This window comes from Sorex araneus, chromosome X (assembly GCF_027595985.1).
Source record: "Sorex araneus isolate mSorAra2 chromosome X, mSorAra2.pri, whole genome shotgun sequence".
Taxonomy (NCBI): Eukaryota; Metazoa; Chordata; class Mammalia; order Eulipotyphla; family Soricidae; genus Sorex; species Sorex araneus.
Window position 1 is genome coordinate 198169902 of NC_073313.1, and position 18269 is coordinate 198188170.

Below are 18269 nucleotides of genomic sequence, written 5' to 3' on the forward strand. Positions count from 1 at the left end.
TGATATTTTGCCAATGGTTCAAACTAGTGCCAGTTATTGCAGTTCTGCTGAGGCTCAGCTGTGTTTGCAGCCACTGGCACCATACCCAGGAGTTATGTGGGGTGCCTAGTGCTATACTGAAGGTACTAAAAATCATATAGTGCTGGTAATCAATATCCTAAATTATACTTTTTTATCAAATAGTTAAATAATGGGCTGGAGCGATAGAGCAGCAGGTAGGGTGTTCGCCTTGCACGCAGCCGACCTGGGTTTGATTCCTCCGCCCCTTTCAGAGAGCCTGGCAAGCTACCAAGAGCATCTCACCCTCATAGCAGAGCCTGGCAAGCTACCCAAGGCATATTCGATATGCCAAAAACAGTAACAAGTCTCACAATGGAGAAGTTTCTGATGCCTGCTCGAACAAATCAATGAGCAACGGGATGACAGTGATACAGTGATACAGTTAGATAATGTTCTATTAATGACTATAATAATTTTGAAAATGACTTAAATTTCCAGGCTAATCCAAGATATCAAAATGACTTATATGGGCAGTTAATCATTGTCTTTACCTAAGTAAAGCAGTGTTTAGTATTAAATGTTCCTGACTCTCTAAGATCTGAACCATCACAGGGATTCCCACCTCTTTCCCTGTCAGGGGAAGTATACTACTGTATACTAACACAGTGTCTGATGACATTTTGGGATACCTGCAGCAGGGAACCCCATATTCTCGTATATGCACAGTCTGGTCTGCTGAATTGTCCCCATGGCATTTCTCTTGGTCTTAATGATACATAACACAAATTATCCTTGTAATTTCTTTTACTGATGTCTTAATTTTCAATGATACAGATTTAGCATGGATATTATGGGACATGGACTGGAGCGATAGCACAGTGGGTAGGGCGTTTGCCTTGCATGCGGCTGACCTGGGTTTGATTCTTCTGTCCTTCTCAGAGATCCTGGCAAGCTACTGAGAGTATCCTGCCCGCACGGCAGAGCCTGGCAAGCCACCTGTGGTGTATTCGATATGCCAATAACAGTAATAACAAGTCTCACAATGGAGACATTACTAGTGCCTGCTAGAGCAAATCGATGAACAACTGGATGACAGTGCTACATTGCTACAGTTGCATTATGGGACATGGTTCACAAAGACTACAGGGAAATGAAATATCTTATCTATACAACTTATTGGGAAATGTTTTCTGCCCAAGACAAACTTTCAAGTCAATTGTAAGATTACTGAATATAAAGATATAACAAGGTAACTCAAGCTCTATTTTAAATGGTTAATCCTCTGGACACATTTTTTATCCTTACTGATGTCATTGAAATGAAAGAAATGGGTACTTCATGTTTCCTACGTTTACTATGTTCTCATTAATATTTTCCGTGATGATGTACTAAGCAATGAGTACAAAGGCTAAGGATGAGATGATTTTGATGGCTGGAAAAAAAGGACAGCTAAAAAAGAAGAATTGGGAAAAGAACAAAGTAAGGATTTGTCTTTTCATTGTCTTCACTGAACTTTGAAAAGAACAACTGGGAAAAGAAATCAGAGGATGAGGAAAAGGAAAACAAAGCAATAGTACTACAGTATAAATGAAAGTTTAATATATGGAATGACTGCAACTATAGACGCTGATATAGGATAAAATAAGAAACACCAAAACACTATCTAATCTTAGTGGCCAGGAACACAATTTTTCAAATACTCCTTAAAAAGGGATAGTTTATTATGGTTTTTAACATGATGTTCTAAGTCAATAAGCTTTTGTCATTAAGAAAATGTTCCATGATTGTGTGGTGACTGTATACTTTTCTTGTTTACTCATCTATATCTAGGATTTCTTGGGTATTTTCAAGAATATAATATGTGTTGCTCTACATAATCTTTAGAGGTGTAGACAGGACAATGAAAAGACAAATCCTTACTTTGTTCTTTAGTAGTGGTAGTAGAAGCATAGGAAGCAAAGGGATCAGGGGAATTAGAGGAAATGCTCATTAAAACAAATTTAAAAGGTCTAATGATTAAAATATTGATTAATTAGTCAAACATTGATTAACAGTCACACTTTATCAACTACAAAGTTTCTAATTACTGCACCATTATTCCATAGATTGACCTATTCTCTTCTGTCACTTATGATAAAGAACAATTTTTATTAAGTGGGTTTTTGATTTTTGACCTGTAAAATTTTAATAGGGAGTACAAAGTGGGTTTCATGTGTGGTTTGGCATTTTATTCACCAAGGGACTAATAGTTACTGTCTCTACTTAACCAAATGCACAAGAGTGCAAGGGGGACATGAACAATTATGGATTAAATTTATACAACATTTTTAATCAAAGAGTAAAAGCTACACGTTCATGCATTGAATAAGGAGAAAGGAAAATATTTGACGTTCTGGTTGTTATATACAGAATGGATGATAAAGTATTTATCAATCACAGTGTATCAGTTACATGTTGCCTAGGAACTTGGAAACATTATGATAGTAGGAAATAAAGAATGAATCAGAGACTCAAATTTATGCATTTTGAGAGTAGTTTAAAATTTAAAAGAAATTCATTGTTCTTGCATTAGGTTCTGGTCATTATCTCAGCTGGGAATTTATGATGGTTAGTAAATGGAAGAAAGCTTCAGCAAATGAATCTACATCTGGTTCTTATTGTCACCAACTTTAATGATGCCCCAACTAGTCAGAGAAGTAGGCTTTACTTTCGAGTTGTCCATATGCATGACCCACCATTCAGAGGTGCTAAAAGAAAAGTCTGTAGAAGGTAGAAGAGCTTTCCTTCCACTTACTGCTCTCTCTGAGTGAGATAATGTGCCAGGTCAGCACAATGCATATGAACTGCAATAGAACCTGCACAGGTTTCCAGAGAGTAGACACAGTAGATCCTTCACTTCTGACTTCCATAAATTTCATTCAAATTTATCTTGTGGGAAGTCATCATTAGGAAGGACAGGACCTGAAAGCAAAGAATTTTTCTATCTTGCTGTGTGGTTTTGGACACCCGGGGTATATTCCCAGGAGTGGTATTGCTGGATCATAAAAGAGCTCAATGTCTATTCTTTTGAGGAATGTCCATATTATTCTTCAAAAAGTCTGGACCAGTTGGCATTCTCACCAGCAATGAAAGAGGATCCCTTTCTCCCTGCCTTAGCACCAGCACTGGTTGTTCTTGTTCATTTGGATGTGTGCCAGTTTCTGTGATGTGCTGTAATATCTCATTGTTATTTTGATTTGCATTTCCCAGATGATTAGTGATTTACAGCGTTTGTCATGTGACTTTTGACCATTTGAATTTCTTCTTTGAGGAAGTTTCTTTTCATTTCTTCCCATTTTTTATGGGGTTTGTTGGATGCTTTTTTCTTGTAAAGTTCTACTAGTGCTTCATATATTTTTTTATATTAACCCATGATCAGATAAGTATTGTATGAATAGTTTTTCCAATTCCATAAGTTGTCTTTGTATCTTGGTCACTGTTTCTTTTGAGGCCCAGAGGCGTCTTAGTTTAATGTAGTCCCATTTGTTAATCTTTGCTTCCACTTGCTCGATCAGCGGTGTTTCATCTTTAAAGGTGCCTTGAGCTTCAATGTCATGAAGGGTTTTGCTACATTTTTTTCCATGTACCTTATAGATTCAGGTCTAATGTGGGGGTCTTTAATTCATTTTTATCTGACTTTTGTGCTTGTACTTCCATGCTTATTTACAACGCAATTCACAATAGTCAGATTCTGGAAACAATGAATGCCTGAGAAAAGATGAATGGATGAAAAAACTATGGTGCATCTACACAATGGAATATTACGCAGTTATCAGAAATTTGCCTAAAAATGGATGAACCTGGAGAGTATCATGCTGAATGAAGTGAGTCAGAAGGAGAGGGACAGTTATAGAATGACTGCATTTATTTGTGGAATATGAAAAAAAGAAAAACAGTATGAAACTAGTACCCATTCCTAGGGAAAATGGGTCAAGAGGACCTGTCAATTGCTGGAAAGTACCACAAGTGTATAGGAGGTGTAGGGTAATTAAGACAGAGGAGGGAGCATTATGACATTAGTTGGAAATGAACACATTGGACAGGAACTGTGTGTTGAAAGTAAGTAAAGGAATAGTCATGATAACCTTTTAGCATTTGTATTGAAAAACATAATGTCTCAAAAGAGAGAAAAAGAGAAAGAGAGAGAGAGAAAAGAAAGGTGCCTGTGGGGCTGGAGCAATAGCACAGTGGGTAGGGCGTTTGCCTTGCACATGACTGACCTGGGTTCGTAACCCAGCATCCCATATGGTCCCCCAAGCACCGCCAGGAGTAATTCCTGAGTGCATGAGCCAGGAGTAACCCGTGTGCATCACTGGGTGTGACCCAAATGGAAAAAAAAAGAAAGGTGCCTGCTATATAGGCAGGTGGAGTTGGACGCCTTCGAGGCTTGTGAGGGAGACTGAGGGCAATGCGGCTGGAAAATTACACTGGTGTAGGGATGGGTGTCAGAATATTATATGACTGAAACTCAGTCTTGAACAGCTTTGTAAAAATAAAACAATAGATAGAATTTTGCTGTCTTAACAAAGTTACCTTTATGTAGTAGAACATGCTATCTAAATCACTAAGAATTCTAATTTGCAGTATCACAGACACCACCAGCTGAATTGCCGAAGAGACAGCCCATCAGAATAGACAATAGTGCTTAGTTGTTACTTCAAAAGAGGGTCACTATCAAGTAAAAAATATAGTATTTTCATTTCCACTGGGAGTACTTTTTTATAGGCACCCAGGAGGAAGAGAAAGAAACAACAAAAAAGGTTCATATCAGGAATTGAAAAGATACCATTTTTCATATTTCAACTGAACAATTTCTGAACATTTTGTCAAATACATATTGTTGATTAGGATAACTATCTATTTACATTTGCTGAGTCACTGAAGTGCTGTGATTTACCAAAAGAAAAGACCCACACACCACACTGTTACAATCTCAATTCAACTGTCTGGAAGAACTGCTCCAGGTTAACTTCCTGATGAGATCAGCTCTAAGGCCAGAGAAGCAGATTTACAGCCTGAGCATAAATGAGCAGCGGGCACATCTTTTTGATAATACATATGCTTGACAGGCAAAATGTGCTTATGACCTTATTGCCAAATAAGTAACGGCATGGAAGTACCTTGCTGTCAGTGGAAAATGACACCCAGAAGACAATTCAGAGCAAGCCTTAGGCCACAGATCAACAGGCAGAGTCTGAAGAAACAGGATGGAGAAGCTCATGTTTGGTAATCCAGAGGGGAAGGACTCCAATAGGTCCGGCTCTGGGTCCCACAGGAGGCTGAACAGCTAGTTTATATAGAAGAAATGGAAAGGATAACTGGCATTATGCCTAGACAAATGCCTAATCTTCCTCTGTGTGTGAGAAGATGAAAAATAAAATCTTTTTATAAAGCACTGCAAACTTTACAAGCCAAGTGAACAAGGCCAAAGTCTGAATAGCTCCTGATGCTTCTCCCATTTTGTGACTCTGAATCTACAGCAACACACAGAATGGAGCCAACTTCTTTCTGCCACCAGTTACTTTACTGTCCTCTTGTAATTTATAAGATACATTTGGTTCAGTAGAAATTCAAAGCTAGAATGAAAAAAATGAATGGTGGCATTTTGAACACTTAAAGGATAACTCAGAGTTATCTGGCCACTTCAAACATAATGCCTTCTGATGCAAAATTAGGTAATTTGGGGCTTGACCATTTAAATTTGCATATATAGTTATTATTATTCAATATTAGATACTGAATTAAATGTGTTTGGGTACTAGTTTGTGCTGTAAATCTAAATGAAATCTCTCAGATAAACAATAAAAACACTTTCTTATGGTAAAGGTCAATGTCAGTTTCCCATTTGTCTGCTGGAAATATAGAAACACTCAAAGAAGTAACATGGAAAGCAAAAGTTCAGTCCACCTTAAGTTTAATATTGACATTAAACTGCTACATGAACAGGAAATCCGGAAAATAGTAAGATAATATCATTAAATTATTATTTTCTTATTTTAATATTGAGATTTTATTTTAGTTTATGAGCATGAAATATTTTCAGGCATAATGAGGCTATTAAATCTTTATATCTATATATCTATTCTCTGGTTTCTTCTGAAATTTGGAAATGACTTGATAAATTTTAATTTTTCTTTTTTTTATCCTTTGATATTTAGAAACAAGTTCTATTAAAGAGTCCTCCGCACTTTCCAAAATGCTAGCATAATGTTGAAGCAAGACATTTTGCGCCCCCCCGCCTCCCTTCTCTGTGTTGGGAACATGGCTTAGGCACTTGGCTTTTTGTTTTGTTTTTCTTTGTTGTTTTTGGGCCATACACAGAATTGCTCATGGTGCACTCCTGGCTCTGAACTCAAGAATAACTCTAAAGATGACTTGGGTGACCATATGGGGTGCTAAAGAAGGAACCCAGGTTAGCCACGTGTAAGGCAAGTGCTTTCCCAACTGTACTATTGCTCCAATCCCTATCTTGATATTTTTTAAAACATTTTCCTATTTTAGAGTGTTTAAACACATATATGTGTATATAGAAAGATATATAATAAATATAATAAATAAATATATAATAATTACATCAACCAATTAATAAAGCAATGAAGTAATAAAACAGTGTGGGTCAATGTCAACTATAACCATCAATAAGAAACTGACAGTATATTCTGAGATCAGTTATATATTAAAACACAACAAATGGGAATAGAGAGATACTGCAGTGGTTAGGGCACTTGCCTTGCATTTCACTATGGTCTTCTGCTCCCTAACAAGTGTGATCCTTCAGCTCAGAATCAAGAATAAACCCTGAGCACTGCCTGGTTTGGCCTCAAACAAAATACATTTTTATTATTTTAATTTTAATATTTGATAATGAGTGTGGAAAGGTCGGACTGCCACTGAACCTCAGCAAGACGATGCTCATGAAAAATGAACTAGTCCCTGATGCTCCATTTGCTCTCAATGGAATGAACATCTCCGAATGCAGCAGCTATGTATACATCAAAAGACTCGTGGCCGCCTACCAAGGAAATGGTCAGACTTCTTCGTAAAAACACTGCATGAACGGTTTGAAGCTCTTCCTGTTTCTGGAGCAAGCAGATATCATTGGGCTACACTAGCACGCAACAGGGACTAATGGCAATGTTACTGGTGCCCGCTCGAACAAATCGAAGACCAACAAGAAGACAAGTGATACAAGTGATACAAGTGATAATTAAAAGGTAGGAGGAAAATATTTAATAGAAAATACCAAATTTGATTACAATTTAGTAAGTTTTTGCTAATATGGCTAATTAAATAATTATTTATATTATTCTTTCACTATTATTCCCCATTATTTCATCATTCATATAGCATATAAATGAATATTACATAGCTTTTATGTAAAGATAGTAATTATGGACAAATAAGTAGCTACATTAGTAGAAAAATAGAAATTTATAGCTCAGTCATTTTATTCTTTCTTAATAAAAAGTGATCTTAGTTCTAAATTTACATTGATGGAAATCTTGTCTTCAACTCTTTAATTGTCTTATGTAACATGTTTCTATGAGAAGTCTTGTCAGCCTCGTCTATCTAGCTGTCATCTTCTTTAAAGGTCAATCATCCTTGCTGAGAGTTTCATCACATAAAATTATGTCTTTCCAGGGGCAGCCAGATTAAATGACCGAATGTGAGAGAAATGCAAAGATCTGATAATTTGGATACAAAACAGGGTATTCTGTTGTGCCAGATTGCTCAATATCCCTTTGTCAATGAAGACCATCTCCTTATTAGACCTGCATCACAATTTCTTTTTTTTTTCTTCCCTATTGCACGTTATCCCTTCTTGCTTAATTCAAATTGATCCTTGAAAAACAACTCACATTCAAATCTTTGTTTCCTTTGACTTGTGGAGGAAGAACATACTTGAAGTGGTGCAATAATAGGTTTGGGGTATTGAGTCATCACTACCAAGTTGGTCATGACTGATAGCATAAGAAAAAAATTATAAGATAATAAGATGAGACAGGTGTTGCTAAGTCATAGTGATTCTCTACCAGACAACAAAGAGCTGTTGAGAATGATGAAGAGTAAAACCAGATAGCTTGGCTCTTGGTATACAGGAAGCTCTAGTCACTTCTAAATGGAGGAAAAGACTACCATAAAATCAGCATATATGAGTCTGCATAGCTGAACTTTATATACAATTTTACCATCATCGGAGAGACCAATTGTATCAGTATCAGAATAACACCCTTAGATCCTAGTACCTGTAGAGATGAAAACATCCTGGTGGACTCTCAAAATTTTTAGGTTCCAGAATCCACTATACCCTCTTAATTTGCAGGAGAAGTCTGTTTCTTTTTAACAAAGAAATAGCACTAGAGTTCACCTCAGGATGGACCCGTTATGAATAAGAGAGATTTAATATGGCATCCATCAGTCAGGTTGGGAGAGGTCAGCACAGCGACATGAGTACTGACTGTTACCTGTTTATATTCTATCAGTGTTTTCTCTCTTTGAATTTTCTAAATGTGGATTGTAGGGTTGGGGTTTCAGGTGTTCAGTATATCTCCACTATTTTCCAGGATAAAGTCCTACACCTTAGAAATTTATTCCTGATTGCAATCCATTCACCCATTGTGAGATTTCTTTCTTGGTGAAGGAAACTATATGTCTCCAATCCATTTGGATGCTCTTCTTTTGTTCTTTATTTCTAAGGCTTTAAGCTTCGTTACTCTAGTTAATCATAGTTTTGGTATAGATATTGAAGCAGTATACCAGCAAATATCCTCCCTATTTGGCCACCTTTGCTTCCCCACCCACAACCTCTCAACTGATTTTGTTATCACAAGTCTCTCCAAGGGTTTCTCCACTTAGTTTTATTACTTCTATACAAATATTGTATCCCTTTGATAATTGTAGCTATATGTCTTTTGATCTAGTTTGGGGAGTCTTCAATACATTATCCCACTATTTTGTAAAAACTGTCTTAGGGTTTGGCTAGAGAAATAGTACAGATATTAAGGTGCTTACCTTGCTTGCAGTTGACTTTAGTTCAATCCCTTACAATACATTTGTTCTCCCAAGCACCACCAGAAGTGACACCTAAGCACAGAGCCAGGGTTAATCCTTGAGCATGGATGTAAGTGACTCTGATCACCCCACAAAATATATTTCAAGAAAATTTTTAAATTTTAGATACATATGTGTATATTGCAGTTTTACTGGAAAAATAAGAGAAGTATGAGGGAGAGAGATAAAATTTATAAGAAAGATAATTATTCAGGAGACAATTAGGATTTTTAAAATTATTTTTAATCTGCTGAATTAATTTAAATGAATTCATAAAAAAGATACACATAGGTCTATACAACTGTCCTCTTGTTGAGCACATAAAACACATTAGGTTTCCTTTAATAGGAGACGATGCATTTTGTGATCAAGTCATTATAGTTCATCCTTATACCTACTCCTGATTTGCCATTAACTATATTATTTAGGAAGAAATATGGGAAGCATAATACTCTTTTGGTTTAACATAACATAAATAAAATCAATAAATTCTATTTGACTCAGTATTTTGTTAATCTTTGAGGCTCACTATAAAACAACCTTAACATCAACAATAAACAATACAGTTAAATATAGCTAAAATGTAATTCTGGGTTTTGTGACAATTTATCCATTTCTAGATTTAGAGAAATAAGATGCACTCATTTAGGGATACCTTGCAATTTAAAAAGCAAAGACAAAAACTCCATTGATGATATATATATATGTATATATATATATATATATATACATACTCTAAGGATTCTATCTTTGTATTTGGTGTTCACTCATTGAATATCTGACTTATTCTTTCTTTTTGCAAATGACTACTATTGTTCTTTCAGTCTTCTGGGCAGAGAAGATGACAGCTGATTATTGTGAGTTTTATACAGTGCAGCTTTCAATTCACAGCAATAAATTTATTTTATATACATTTTACATCTTGAGGTGATGTAAGAGCTGGAGAATCCCTCTTGGGTGAAGTACCTTTTACTGAATGGCAGTGTGTAGTCAGGGGATAGTAACTAGAGAAAATATTCATTTGCCTACTCGGATTTCAAAGGTTTTGTCTGTTTGTTTGTTTCTTAAAACTATTAAGTATAGGAGTTGTGACCATAACATTACACGAAGTCTTAATTATACTTAAGCACTAGAAGGTAAAGGAGTAGCAGTATCTAAAAGGGTGGAGAAAACATCCCCAGTAATACAGAACATGGAAGTGCAAGTCAAAAGTCAATTTAGTAGTATCTATATGTATAAACACAAAACAGAAGTTCTATTTATAAACCTGAAAGTAAGCATAGAACAAATCTGCCCGACTTTTTAAGAAGTTAATTTTTTTTGGGGGGGGGGTCACAACGGCGATGCTCAGGGGTTACTCCTGGATTTGCACTCAGAAATCACTTCTGGTGGTGCTCAGGGTACCATATGTGATGCCGGGGATCTAACCGGGGTCGGTCGCGTGCAGGACAAATGCTCTGCCTGCTGTGCTATTGCTCCAGCCCCCAAGAAGTTAAATTTTGAACAAACATTGTTTGAGCCTATCCTCCTAAGACGTGACTTAAGCGCACTATTTTCATCTGCACAAGAAATAGATATTAACTCCATTTTCCTGAAAACTGACATGATTTTTGCCACTCAGTAGATTTTTTAGGGCCTTTCTGTTGTAAGGTATAAAGAATCGAACTCACATTGGATTAAGTAAAAAGGAAAATTGGGTAAGACATTTAATATAATCCTTTAATGGATTTTTGTATGGTCCTAGATATTATATTAAATACATGATAAACAGGAAGTAGAAATAAATATGAATTCATTTTCTTGAGCTGGACAGAGTGAACATGGGTACTATCTAAAAGTCAGTGTAAGGAAAAACTCTAAGAACCAAAATATCAGAATAATAAAGTCTAACTCTTTTGAATTTATATCTTGCTTATAGTAAAAAGAATGGTGAGGAGCTAACCAATATGCTTCATCAAGTGAATGTTCTCTGAATTTCTATGAGGTTGTCAGCACTGAGATAACAATTTTGGGGGCAGAATACATTTTTTTTAACCTTGGCAATTTTCAGAAAATGTAACAAAGAAATGGTCTGAATGTTGTGTAGAACTTAGTCTCCAATAGTACTTTTGAAAGTTCCCTTGAAATTGTGCAGTATAAAAAATCTATAGCAACTTGCCAACCTTATAGCAAGTAAGTCAAAAAATTAAAGCTTGCCAGATTTGGTATTTAAATGAATAAAACTACTACTGTGTGTCTTGAAAATGGGTTTTGCGTGGTTAAAACGAGAGATGACATTACTTTATCTTTTTGCTTTTCTCTATGTGGAATAAAACTATGTAAAAATAATCTTCAAACAACTGTCACCATTTTGTCAAGGGTCTATAAGTTGGTGGAGACACCATTACGGACTTGCATTGGTCCAAGCTTAAGAGTTCAAATCATGATTGTGCAGCTAAGAAAAGACGGATTTGGATGACCCCTAATTTGAGATCACATTTAGTCACAAAATAGCATTTTTAGTAGTTTTTACTTACGTAGCTCTGTGAAGAGAGGATTAAAAAAGAGAGAGAGAGAGAAATTGAGAAGTTGTGAGAAAGAATAGCTTAGATTTTCCAAGGAGGTTTAGCAATAGTTCATAAGAAAGGTATACATGTTTTCAAAATAAACCCATTCTTACAAATATCAATGGAATATTTTGAAGGGAATGTACTTTGGCATTTAGCAGGATGCAATTGAATGATTTCAGGACTGATTTGTAAACTAACAATTTAAAAAAGAGCTCTTTGTTGCTTTACAAATGCGAAGTGGTGTTATTCCTCTGGGATTTCTGAACAAGCAAATATTTTTGTTAGACATGGCAATGTTTTACAGGAATGCTATTATCCTTGGTTTCATTACAAATCACACAACTATCTTCTCACTTAGCATGTAAGGTTTTGGCAAAGCGTCCCATCTGTGATACAGGCCTATTAATATAAGAATTACATACAAAATTCCCAAGGCAGGAACAGGAGAATAAACTTCATACTCTCCATATGTAGCTTTTATATTAACATGATAGATTTTCAGTGCTCTACAGGATCCATTACTGTGTTTTGGGCCAATAGTCCATGAATTTGACGGAATTATACAATGGACCATAACAGTTCCTTAGGAACGTTTATGTCCCATCAGATGGAAAAATGTCTTTTTAAAATCTTCCTATTAACCTGTTTGCTCTATAGACCATAATCCTTTGAAGGTTAAATTATATACATAGCAAAGTGGGCCAAATCACCTCATTTTGTGCTTTAAAATCTATTTATGGTTAAAAAGCTTTCCAAAATGGGAAAGTAAAAATTATACCCAAGAGTACCATCAAATCAAGGTGATTTTTAAATGATTTTAAAGCAACAGGCACTACTTGAAATTTCTGATAAGGAAAAAAGATATTTATAATTCAAAGATAATGCATTTATTTGTTTCTATTTTCATTCACAACATATAAAAATAGATAAAAAACAATTAAATATAATCTGTGGAGACCAATATTATGAACTATCAGCTCTGTAAGCTTAGACAGCCACAAAGAGTTAGGATAAATTTGTAAACTACAAGTTGAATTGCAAAGCATGTTCAAATGTTTTATATTACCTACATGTTACATATTACAATGATTATAATTAAAATATGTCATGTGGATCTTGAATAATGTGAACTATTGTGAATTTGAATTAGTGAAATGTCAAAATTGTTGATAAAATTTGATTCAATTCTCAAATGTTCTTGTACATAGTAGCTCATTTAATGCATGCTGTTTTATTCATTCTACTTAATGGTGTAGTTTTCTCAGATAACAATAGTATTCTGGTAGCTCTAACTTGAACCATAAAAGCAACTATAGTGAAGACATGCTGGAGAGAAGTACATCATAATCAAGGCATTGTTATATTTCTCGTGATAAACCATGAGGTAGCCTCACCAAATCTGTATCTTGACCTAATAGAGAGGCTTTCATTTTAGAGATAAGAAAGAACAGGTTAGGGGCTGGAGCGATAGCACAGCGGGTAGGGCATTTGTCTTGCACCTGGCTGATCCAGGTTCGATTCCCAGCATCCCCTATGGTCTCCTGAGCACCGCCAGGAGTGATTCCTGAGTGCAGAGCCAGGAGTACTCCCTGAGCATCGCTGGGTGTGACCCAAAAAGTAAAAAAAAAAAGAAAGAACAGATTAGTTTTTAACACTTGGGGTAGTTCTTCTAGTTAATACATTTAAGAGAGAATTATTAGTCATTTAGAGAAAAGATTTTTTTTTAAATCAGGACATTGCAGTCATTTTACTCTGAACCCTTATAAGTTGTTCTTCTTTTCAAATGTTGAGAATGATGCTTATTATTTTCCCAGTAAGCTTTAGAGAAGTACTTTAAATGTTTGAAGAAAACAAGTCTATAAAGAAAAGTAGAAATTAAAACACAATGTTGACCTACCTAACAAGAATAGAAAATAAATATCTGTGGACTCTTTTAAAGTCCCCCTCTCTCTACCAAAAACAAAAAGAGTATAAAGACAATTAAAAATGACAAGAAAAGTGCACTATATATCTAACTTATCACTCAAATGTTAGTCTTATATAGTACATTGGATCCCTATCACCATATAGATTGCGGAAGTAGCACATCCTTCCTATCTGCTTGTGAAATTCTCCTTCTGATAGACATATATATGGTTTTAATTATAATATGGATTTTGTTTAACCTATAAACTATGCCAGCACATTTGTGAGTGTGTGCATTATTAAATATCACTGTATCACTGTCATCCCGTTGTTCGTTGATTTACTTGTGTGGGCACCAGTAACATCTCTATTACACTCAGCCTTATATTATATTGATATTACATTATATTATACTACAATGTATTATATTACTCTATACTAAACTTACATTATATACATTAAATGTATGTTATAATAATTAGGAGGGCTACATTCTTAAAATTATCTCTGTCAAATCTACATATGAACAACCAGTGTATTTGTGCTGCTTTTCTAGACAACATTCACTCACAGTGGCAGAAAAAGACCTTTAAAAATATTAAAATTCTTTCACTTTTTCATAACTGTATTGATAGAGGTTCATTTAGTTCCAATTTAGTTTGCTCTTTTAACTTTCTATAGGAATGGAGAAGGTGCAGATGGATGCTGTTACAAATACTTTCAATATTGTTGTCTTCTTTTCAGTCTTAGTTTGAGCATACATTCCTACATAACAACTTAGTCATAAGACACTTTCTAATACTCTGCCTCTCTGGGCATCAATGATTTACTCTTAGCTAGCACAATTGAAGCATGTTTGGAAAGAAATGACCATGTTGATTTTTCAAAAAGTCTTCTGGGACCACTCATTGATTTCCAAGTTCTACCTGCGGTTATGGAAAGACAAGTATAGTACGTGAAGTTTTCATAGGGAAAGTACATAAAATTCTCCTTTTTTTTGAGCACTGTTTAGTGGCTCCAGATATAAAACGGTAAAATGATAGTGGATAGTACAAAAATTGGTTTCATAACATTGGAGTGATTTCTTATTTACTCTTCAAACAGATTAGTCATGTGATTAGGTAGTTATCTTTTTTCCTTTAAACCACTTATATTTCATGATGAAAATGTTAGTAATCAAAAATTCATCAATGCAAAGTGCCTTTTGATATTAATTTGTACAATAAAAGTTTCTGCTGAAAGTACTTTTAATTTCTGATTCTTTTGTAAGTCACAAATAGCAGCAACATTTCAATTGATTAATCTTAAAATAAGATGATTGTAAAAGTTTTGCATACTTCCTTCAACAATAAAAGTTTACATCTTCTAAGACTCAAGCTCATTAAAGAGAAATACTATTAAATGTTCTAAACAATGCTAAACTTCTATATTATAGGCATTCATGATTGTGACCTAATATGAGCTCTGTGCACCAAATAGCATACGAGTTATACATAGCACTACAGAAATAATATACTAGAAAGGTAACTAAACGTTCATCAGCATATTCTCCTAGGTAAAACATAGACTGGGCACACTATTGAGCAATAGATAAATGCAATGTTGTCCTTGATGGGAGAAAGAATGTCAGGTTCATAATTATTGTAAATATAGTCAATAGGGAAAACAGTGTATGAACTACACATTAGAAACATTTGCTTTTAAACCTCCCTCAGCAATTATCCAATTGGTATGTATAAATTACAATCACACACACTCACACAGATCAAAGAAATTCACTGAAGCAATTGCCTTTGCATGAATGATTTTACCTTTCAGAACACTAGGCAAAGTAAGACATCAAATAAAAGTACTTTGTCTTTCAGTGTGACATGGAGATTGAGAGCTAGTCATGCTTAAAATCTGGTATAGTGATCCAGGTTAATATCATGTGACCATCTCAGAATCAGCTTAAAAATTGACAGCTGAAGTAAGAAAGAGAAAAGAAAAAAAAAACAAATAAAACTTAAAAAACTAAAAGAAAGAAGGAAAGTGAAAACAGGCAATATTAAATCTAGCAAACTTTTAGGGAAATACCCTAAAATCTGCCTACACTTTCTATAAATAGGTTACAGAATGACTGGCAGCTAGCATCAAATTCCTGTCTTACACCACTTTCCAAACGTAAAAAAAAAAAATTGCACAAACACCATAATAAATAAATAAAAGCAATTCAGTACAATTGCCACTGTACCGTGAGAGATATTTTAAAGATGTATGTTACAAAAGTATTGATTCAGATATTCTATGGTATCACTTGTCATCCCATGGATCTTTGACTTGCTCAAGTGGGTGCTGGTAATGTCTCCATTAGTCCATGTGGCATGCTAGTGTAGTCCAATGATATCTGCTCACTCCAGGAATATGAAGACCCTCGAACTGTTCATTCAGGGTTTTGACAAAGAAGTCTGACCATCTCGTAGGTGGGCAGCCACACAGTCTTTTGACGTCCCGTGGAATCCATTCCATAGCAGCTCTAGTCCAGCGGTCATCTTTAAATCACATTATGTGTCTGGCCCATCTGATTTTGACGCCTTGGCAAATGAGACAGCGTCTCTGATTCTTGATCATCAATGGAGGTCGAACTTCGGATTCCTTCTCTCACTTGAGTGAAATGTGATACTCCAAGCATAGCTCCTTCAATTTCTCTTTGAGGTACGCAAATAGCGTTCTCATCCTGTTTTTGTAGGGCCCAATTCTCTGAGGCAAGTGATAGTGCAGGAAGAAGGGTGGAGTCGAAAATATGTGCCCGGAGCCGGAGGTTCTTCTTCCTCTTAACCACTTCTTTGATGCTCTCCACGCTGCTCTCTTCTACCTGCGCAGTTCTGGCACCAAGTTGTTCCTCATGTTGAGTTCTTGACCCAGGTACACATAGCTACTGCATTTGGAGATATTCGTTCCGTTGAGAGCAAATAGAATGTCTCGGACTAGTTTATTTTTCAGGAACATTGTTTTGGTGAGATTCAGCTACAGTCCAACCTTTACACACACAGTGGAAGTTGGCCAGCATTTGTGCTGCTTGGCTAATGTTTGGTGTTATTAGAATGATGTCATCATCAAAGCGGAGGTGGTGCAGTTGCCGACCGTCTATCTTCATTCCCATTCCTTCCCATATGAGTCGTCGCATGATTTTCTCAAGGATGGCACTGAAGAGTTTCAGTGAAATGGTATCACCCTGCCGAACCCTTCTTTTTACGTCAATGATCACTTCTTTGTAGAATGGTGAGATCCTGGTGGTGAATCTGTAATACAGCACCTGGAGGATCTTGAAGTACTGAGTTTGAACACCCTCTTTGGCTAGGGCTTCGATGACCGCTTAGTCCAACAGAATCAAAGGCCTTCTTTAAATCGATGAATGTTAGACAGAGGAGCATCTTGAACTCTTGCAAAATTTCAATGAGCTTGGTCACTGTGTGGATATGGTGGATTGTGCTGAATACTTTTCAGAACCCAGCTTGCTCATATGGTTGTCCTTAGTCTGCTGTTCTGCCTATTCAGGTTGACTCGAGTGAACAACTTGTAGATGATAGACGATAGTTGTTAATGTCGTGGATGTATCCCTTTTGTACAATAGAACACTCCTACTGGTTTTCCATTGGGACAGACCCTTGTATACGAACAGTTAACTTGTGAAGAGCCAAGCCAGTGTGTTGACAAGTACTGGCAGCAGATTCTTCAGGTGTTCAGGTCTGAACTTGTCTGTTCAGGGTGTTGTATGCCTACTTACTGACGAAATGCTGTATCAGATTTTGGAAGGGAGGAGGTTGGGAACGACATATCCATCCTGCAGAATTTGGTATGTGGGCAGATGGACGTGGCTGCTGAAGAGAACCGAGTAGAATTTGTGAATAATCTTCTGCATTGCCCTTTTAGAAGATGTGATAGATCCATCAGGATGTCGGGGGGCAGTCATCTTGATCTTGTAGTTGACAAAGGATAGGCGAGCATTGCGAATACTCTTCTTGGCTTCTGCCACATTGGCCAACACTGTTGCTCTTCTCTATTTGAGGTCTTCCTTTATCGCTTCTCTGCACAGCTTTTTGATCTTGGACATTAGCTTGTGATTGCCTGAGGCTCGTGCCAAACAACGTTGGTGAACAAGCTCGAGAGTTTCCGAAGACAGGCGTCTGTTTGTGGCGTTCCCATTCCTTGCATTCTTCAAGTAGTCATGGAACTGCTGAACCAGTTGATCATATTCCTCATTGATGTTGTCAATGACGGCATCTTCCCACATTGCCGCAATAGTGACAAGGAGCTTCCAGTTGGTGGTCTTTCTAGGAGTTCTCTTCTTGAACTTAAACATTGCAGTCCTTTCTCCCCACTCTGTGAAGTAGAATTTTACACAAAGGAGATGGTGGTCGGATCCCATTTGGAATTTTGTGACAATAGCGGTATCAGTCAAGCAAAACCAATGATTGAATATGATGTGGTCAATTTCATTGTGGAACTGTCCACCGGGAGACTCCCATGCCCAACGTTTAGATTCAGCCATCTGGAACTGTGAGTTACCATGGATGGTCTTGGTCGACATGATGAACTCAGACAGTCTCACAGACCAATGATGTCTTACTTGTTCTTCTACACTTGCATCATCAGTTCCTCAATGGATGCTTCTGATGCCAGCATTCATGTGTGGAAAGTACAGACAGTCATTTTAGTCCTTCTTTGTTTTGGCAGTCTAGTTCA